The following is a 7,155-nucleotide window of genomic DNA, read 5'->3' on the forward strand; positions in this document are numbered from 1 at the left end:
ACTGAGAAATATATAGCATTCCTGAATCTTTATATTACATACCTGAAACTGATATGATACTCTGTTGATTATATTTGAAATAAATAAATAAAAATAAATAAAATTTACTATAGACTTCTGTATATATTGGTGTCCTATACCGCTCTTAACTAGTCTGAGTAATAGGTAGTACAGGTATTGTTACTCCAGATGTGCAAAAAGGCTTAAGGTGAGCCCATGAGCCCACCTTGGCTCCATTAGGAGCATTACAAATCTATGCTCTATTGTCTAGTTGTCTCTACCTTAAAGCTAGAGAGAGAGCCAGTTCTGGGTCCCAGGCAGTGTAGGAATGAGGCCTGAGCACACTCCTGTTTTGGCTGGAGCATACTGGTTAAGAGCACAGGCTGGAAGCCAGACTGTCTGGGTTTCCATCCTACCTCTGCACCAACCAGCTGTGGGATCTTGGCAAGTTACTTAACATTTCTGTTTCCATTACCTCTCAAATCATAGATTAACCAATTCCAGATAGACTGAAATCAAATCTAGGGAATCATCTGTGATGATGATCTCTATATCTCAAAGGTTTCTCCAAGGGGTGAGCTTGGATTTGTAAAGTGCTTAGAAGAGAATTTTCAAAATACATTTTGTAATATCCTTGTTATATTAAAATAGGAAGGCAATGGCATTTAGTCTTTCAAATGATTGTTTATCGTGTGAGTCAGATAACCACGTCAGGTATTGGTTTTACCATTTGAAGCTCAACCATCACTTGGTTTCAAAATTGTAGAAGCACCTAGGATGTTCTACAACATTTATAGTCACCTTGTTAGTTCCTGCAACAATGTATTTAGTGCTTACTATGTCTCAAATACAGACCAAGCCCATGACATATAGGATATTCTTTAACATTTACAACATATCTTCAAAGACTCCAACTTTGATGGAATCGAAGAGTGAATTAGCCATCACTATCCCTGCTTCTGGGTCCCCTCAAAACAGGGGCTGCTCCCTCCACTCCCTAAATCTAGCTTCTTGGCCAGACTAACTGGGTCAGCCTGCCAATTGGTGCCTCTGGAAATACTATATACTCTGATCTTTCATCTGTCTGGATTGAAAAAGCAGTTTCAAGCCATGTAGGTGCAATAAGGTACAGGAAATAGAAACAGAGGATTTGCAATCAAAGAACAGACCTGAAGTCCTGAGTCGACCCTTTACTATCTATGTGACCTTGAGAAAATTCTTTACCATTTAGTCATCCATCCTTTCATTCATTTAACAAGTATATATGAGCAGCTGTGTAATTCTAAGCTCTGTTGTAGGCCCTGGGGACAAAGCAAAGAATAAAACAAACAAATGACATCTGCCCACATAGGCCTCACACTCCGGTGGCTTTGTGACTTCATTTATTATTATTTTTTTCCATTTTAAATGAGGAAAGACAGTAAAACATTTATAGCATTATTATGAGATGAACTAGGATAATGTAGGGAATGTGCTTAGCATAGTGCCCTGGAACATATTTAAAAAATAGAAGTGTCAAGAAAAATGTGAAAACCTTCCCGAATTTGATATTTTTCAGACATCTCTTGATTGACACAACAGTATAGGAGAGGTGCCTGTCAGAATAGTAGTGATTTCTAGAATATCTGGTATGAAGGTTGCTCTTCCTTGGTCTCTTTTCCAAAGACAACTTCCTGACCAAAAGATGAAAATAGACCTAAGAGCACTTCCCACCCCCCAGGGAAGACCTTTTATTACAGCAATATAAAAATATTTATGATAGTGTATAGAATAAATTGGAAGAAATTTCATTTATATCTTTAATCAAGGAAACCATGTAATTGGCTATTTAATTGTCTGCCCTTCATTGTTCATCTCAATTCTTTAGACAGATATTCTTGGCAAGACTGAAGGCCAGCATTTCTTCTTTAAGCTTATTCTAAATGTAAATATTATTGCTCTGAATCTGATCCTGCACATGATAGTAATAGAGGAATTAAGTGAATAAAGAAGTTGAGATGGAACGAAATTCTCATCAGTTCAGAACAGAAACTGTATTTTAAAAAGATAGAAACAATATATATTTGTAAATGTGTGCTCTGCCTTCTCTCCCGTTAGAGTGGATAGACATTACCTCCAACCTGTAGAAAAGCAGCCCTTAAATCTGGTTCCATCCCTGGTACAGGAACCAGTGCCTTAGTCTGTCTCTCCCTATTACACTATAAATTTAGAGGCAGGGACTTTGTTTTACATTTTTGTATTTTTTTTTTTTTATGTCATTAGGCCTGGCACACAGTTGATTTTCATTACGTGTTTGCTGAATTGAATTGAAAAGGTATTGACTTCCTCTCAAATCATAACAGATTATTGACAGCCTAAAATCAAATTTCTTTAATTCCGTCATCTTGTGGTTTTATAAAGACTTCTAAAAACATGAAAATACTGATAACAAAGTCATTTTAAAACACTTTGAATGGAATTCAGCTAAAGTCATTTGAAGACTTGGGTTTAAATCTTTTTAATAGACAAATTGCCATCTCAAAACCACAAATTTATCATAGATTCCAGCGAAGAAAAACTACTACTAAAATCGGAAGTAGGAATTGCCTAACATACCTTTTTATTACCCACCATCTCTTTTTGGCTTATTTATTGAAATACCTTGGCATAATGTTAGAGAATCTGGTTATAACAAACAAGACAAACATTCTCTTCGATTTGAGGACATGAACTTTGTTGTTTTTAATAGAGTGTCAATGTATAAAGAAATTGTAAAAGCCTGCTGAAAATTTTGGTTAATGATTTCAGGAATATGAGTGAACAGGATTAATAAAACAGGAAGAATAAAAGTTTAGTCTGGGGATGGCTGGGTGACCCATTCAGTTAAACATTGATTTGGGCTCAGGTCATGATCTCAAGGTCATGTGATGGAGCACTGTGTAAAGTTTTGCACTGGGCATGGAACCTACTTAAGATTCTCTCTCTCTCCTTCTGCCCTTCCCTCTACCTCTCTTTCAAAAAAAAAATTAGTCTGGAAAACTTAGGAGCAAGGGTATGGGATAAAGAATTGAGAGATAACAGTATTTATTGAGCACCTACTAGAGCTACCCACCACCTAGGTCCTGTGGACACAGAGGTGAACCCTGCTGTTGTGAAGCTAACATTTAAGCTAGCAGAGCGGTCATTCAAGGAGGTTCTAATAATGTTGAACCTCAAAAAGAAGGGTCTCTATCCCTTACCTTCCTGGATGGTCACAGACCCTTTCTACCTATAAGCGCCACAGATTCGGAGAGATTAGGAGGGGAAAAACAGAGTCAGTCCCCAAACTGGGGCTGTTATATAACCTTCCCTGTGGCATGGAATGCCTACTTGTCCTCACATTTATACAAGCAAGAGAGAGGACTCAAGTAACCATTTCATAGACGGAAAGGTATGTCCCAACGTGACTGTGTCTACTTATACCCAGAACTGGCTGACAGGTCCCCTGCTAAAATTGTAAAAAAAATAATCACAGTAATACCAGATAAAAGAAAACAAATACTTCCTGTGTCACTAGACATCTCCATAACCCATCTATCTCAAAAGGATTAGAGGGAAAATTTAAGAAGATAATGTGTCTTGCATGATGTTGAGTATGAAGTCAGTATTAGACACACACACTTCCTCCCTCAGCCCCTGTGAGAAGTTTTCTGCCTCTGCTTCTGCCTCTGAGAAAGAATACAAATCAGGCTCCTAATTCAGCACAAGCTGTCAGCCCCGCCTCCTGCACATCTGGTTCATACAGCATGTGAATCCCTCTTTAATCAACAACTCAGAATAATGGCATTTCCGACCCTCATCAGAGAATTCAACCAGGAATTGATGGCAATGCAGCTCCTGCCAAATGCTTTCGGGGGACAGCAGATATTTGAGGGAAACTGCAATGGATACATTATGTCCATGCACTCTTCTAAGCTTTTTCTTGGAATTAAGAAAACATCAGAACACTTCTCTGGATGACATTATTGTAGTTCTTTATAAAATCCTGAACTAAAATGTGCTGCTCCTTTTTTAAACCACTTTTTAGATAATTTACATTAAAAATATCTGCCTAGCATGGGAGCTGGCCCACAGTAGGTCCTTCACAAGTATTCGAATATTCAAAGGATGAATCCTGTTTGAACAGGAACTATATGGTATCCGCCCCCAACCCTTCACTATAGCCCAAAGTGAAAATAACATCCGTTAGGATTTCCTCTTTATTCCTTTTCTCTCCAGGGAACTGCTCTCCATCCTTCACATCTTGGCTGGATATCACCTCCTTTCTGCTGCCTGCCCCCCTTCCCAGGCAGGGCTCTCAGTTCTTCCTGCCCTGCTCCACCTCTGTGATAGCCCCCGTCTCCGGCTTCTGCCATTGTTTGCGCTGTTTTCTCCTCACTGGACTGTGAACCACTTCAGGACACAACTGTGCCTTTTTCATCTCTGTCCCCACAGTGTATGGCACAGGGCCTGGTCCACAGCAGGTTAATAAATGTCGGAATATCAAAAGAATAAATAAAGCGGTTCAGTGTCCCTTATACAAACGCCAACTGAGCATTTTTTTCCTTGAATTCAGTGCCAGGAAAACTTGATGTTTTCAATGCATTTTTATTGAGTTCCTACTTTATTCAAAACACTTTGGTGATGTAATGGAGATCTCTGTTGTCCCTACTGCGAAGGAGTCCTACGTCAGGTGAGGGGGGTTAGACACATCTACAGGTATATTTAAGGCAATCTGGGTTCAGTGTTCTAATAACAGTATAGGGAAAATGCTTCAGGGGGGCCTGGGGGTGGAAGAGATTAATTCCAAAATGAAGATAAAGGAAGCTTGTTTAACGTTGACTTTGAATGGCCAGAATTTTAAACAGATATGGGGATGGGAAACAGCCTTCACCTGTTTGTGACTCTGAGGTCTCTGAAAGCATGAACTGTATTTTCATCTTTGTATCTACAAATGCCTAGTACGGACCCGGCATATGGTAAACTTTAAAAAAATGCTTGTTGGAACACAGAGCTTATGAGTCTAGGGGTAGATGAAAGACTGGAAAGGATGGTTGAAACCAAACTGGGAAGGACACAGTTCTGTTTGTTGTGAGTAGCCATAGAACGTTTTTCAGTTGGGGAGGGATGCGATCAGATCAGAGTATCTGTGAAGGATGAATTAGAGAGGAAGGAGACTGGAGACCAGGATAGCAGCTAGAGGATATTTAAAAGGCACAGGTGAGAATCAATGAGGATGTGAATTAAGCAGTGGAAGCGGAAGGGGCAAGGACGGAGGAGGATCTCCTGGTTTTTCGGTTTTTGTAAAATTTGTCTATTTTAATGTGTTTTTGTTGTTGTTGTTGTGGTTCTTATTGTTTTTTTGTTTGTTTTGTTTTGTTTTTGTTTTTTTAACAGTAGAATAAATAGCTCTCTCTACGACAGCTGACATGCACATAAAACTGCTTAGTAGTATTCAGAAGCATGACAGTCATGGCAGTGTCCCTGATTGGTATACAATCTTCAACAATCATAAGAAGTTACTGCTTTGACAGCAGTTTCACACAAGTAAGACTGCATTTAGGCATCCATCAATTTCAGGATGGCTGGTGACCTGGCATGCTTTCCCCAAGTAAATTTGCCTCCTGTCACGACACCCAACTTACTCACATTCACCTCAATGGCTGGACCTTTAGTAGTAACACCAAAGCTGAACATAGTGCAAATGAGGGATTCTCCCTGACATGAAATATGGGCGGGGAAATGATGGCTTGCAGTTTAGGAGGTGTTGTGGGCCTTTTTGAAGTGTAAGTCCATTGGCCTAATGAATCATTTGTATTTAGGTGGTGTTTTTAATTGTAATTAGATGGTTTTTAAAATTTTTTAATTTAAATTTTTAATTAAGTTTTAATTTAATTAAATTTTAATTTAATTAGGTGGTTTTAATTTAATTTCAATTCCAATAAAGCTCAATTAGTAACCATCCTCTTCCACGCTTTCTTCTTTCTCTTTCTTGTTCAAATAACTTGGAACACCTGTGTTTCTCCCTGGGCATGAGCTCTTGGCAGACGTACTTCCCATTTCCCACTATCTCTTTTCATGTTTGTTGATCATATTGGAAAACACTTAGCATAGACTGCCCCTATCTCCCCAGCAGATACGCAGGTACTGCTCCTTGTGGAGTCTTTTCATCATTCTTTTGTTTGGGGTTTCTCTCTCCATGTATCTTGATAATCTTTTTCATTTGTGTTTTCTCAGCATGGTGATGTTGATGGGAGAGCTTAGCTTTTTGATCATCTTTTTCACCTTCCTTGAACATTCGTGAGCTTCTCTGACCTTCTTTCTTTACCTTTTTTTCATGGTAATCCAAATAATATCCCTAATATTTATGGTGTAACTCAATATATTCATTTTGTGGCATGGGGATGGCCCCGAGGTTCAGCTGTTGGGCCGTGAAGGAGCTCTCAATTTTCGGGTGTCAGAGACCCAGGAGCTGACGCCACATAACCTGCAACAGGAAAGGGCAGGATCTTCTGGTTTCAAATTGACATTTCTGTTTATTTTATTAAAAAAAAAGTCACTGAAGCACTAAGAAGGACTAGAATAAAATAAGCATTCCATCACTGGTATAACTAGGAAAACATACATAATCCCAAGCCACAATATATAAATAAGACAAAAACTATGTGGGATGTTGGGAATTGATTTAACAGAGCAGAAAAAGCTTAAAACAAATAGACTTAAGTGTCTTTGGATGGCTATATTAGTCAGAAGCCACCCTATTGACTCTGAAGAACCCAGGAGAGATGAAAATCCCAGAGGTACTAAGTGCAAGGAAGGTAGATGTGTGTTATAATTGAATAGGGGAATATGTTGAACGTCTGTAAAAGGATCAGTTAGAGCTCTAGGATCCAACCCTGCCCAGCCAGATGACTACCGCTCTCTCACCCCGGTGGGAGAGAAGAGATTTATGCTTGAGAGCAATTGAACCAGAAGGCCTCTGAGTTCAGAGACATCAAGCTTGGCGAGAGGGCTTGGGGGAGGTGGCCAACTGAAAAGATAAGAAATACATGAAAGGTTGCACATTGAATACTGAGGCCCTCAGTCACCTTCCCCTACCCCAGAATACCAGCTGCCACACCCTCATGAGAGGAGAGTGGATTGACCTTCATTGGAGAA

General features: G+C 39.4%; 1 pseudogene; it reads right to left on the bottom strand.

Annotated features, from left to right (window-relative positions):
* Window positions 1-5,536: 5,536 nt before the first annotated feature.
* LOC122898795 lies at window positions 5,537-6,397 on the bottom strand (annotated as a pseudogene).
* Between the last annotated feature and the right edge of the window lie 758 nt (window positions 6,398-7,155).

This window comes from Neovison vison, chromosome 2 (genome assembly GCF_020171115.1).
Source record: "Neovison vison isolate M4711 chromosome 2, ASM_NN_V1, whole genome shotgun sequence".
Classification (NCBI taxonomy): Eukaryota; Metazoa; Chordata; class Mammalia; order Carnivora; family Mustelidae; genus Neogale; species Neogale vison.